This window comes from Trachymyrmex cornetzi, unplaced genomic scaffold (genome assembly GCF_001594075.2).
Source record: "Trachymyrmex cornetzi isolate Tcor2-1 unplaced genomic scaffold, Tcor1.1 scaffold361, whole genome shotgun sequence".
Taxonomy (NCBI): domain Eukaryota; kingdom Metazoa; phylum Arthropoda; class Insecta; order Hymenoptera; family Formicidae; genus Trachymyrmex; species Trachymyrmex cornetzi.
Window position 1 is genome coordinate 503,923 of NW_017298332.1, and position 429 is coordinate 504,351.

Here is a 429-nt window from a genome sequence, read left to right on the forward strand (position 1 = left end):
CTTTTGGACCACCCTGTACAATAGGAATCTAGAGAATAATTGAATAATTCCGATCGGAATCCATTCCGATTTCGTTCCATAATAGGTACCCAGCATCCCTTTAAGGCTTAAACACAACAGGTACAGGCAGGGTTGGGTTATCCGAGGATTTTTTAGGGTTTTTTATATTATAATGTATTATACGTAAAAAATCGTATAAAATTCTAATTTATGGTCTACGACACTCTACGAGTGTCCAGAACGACTCCATGTTATCGATTTTTGCCGTTGCTGCGCCGTGCTGCATAAAGGCTCGTCTACAATACACGGAGTAAGAAGTAAGAGTAAGAAATTGACCAATCACAATCGATTATTCTTTTCACATTCGACTGTGATTGGTCAATTTCTTACTCTTACTTCTTACATCGTGTATTGTAGACGGGCCTTTAG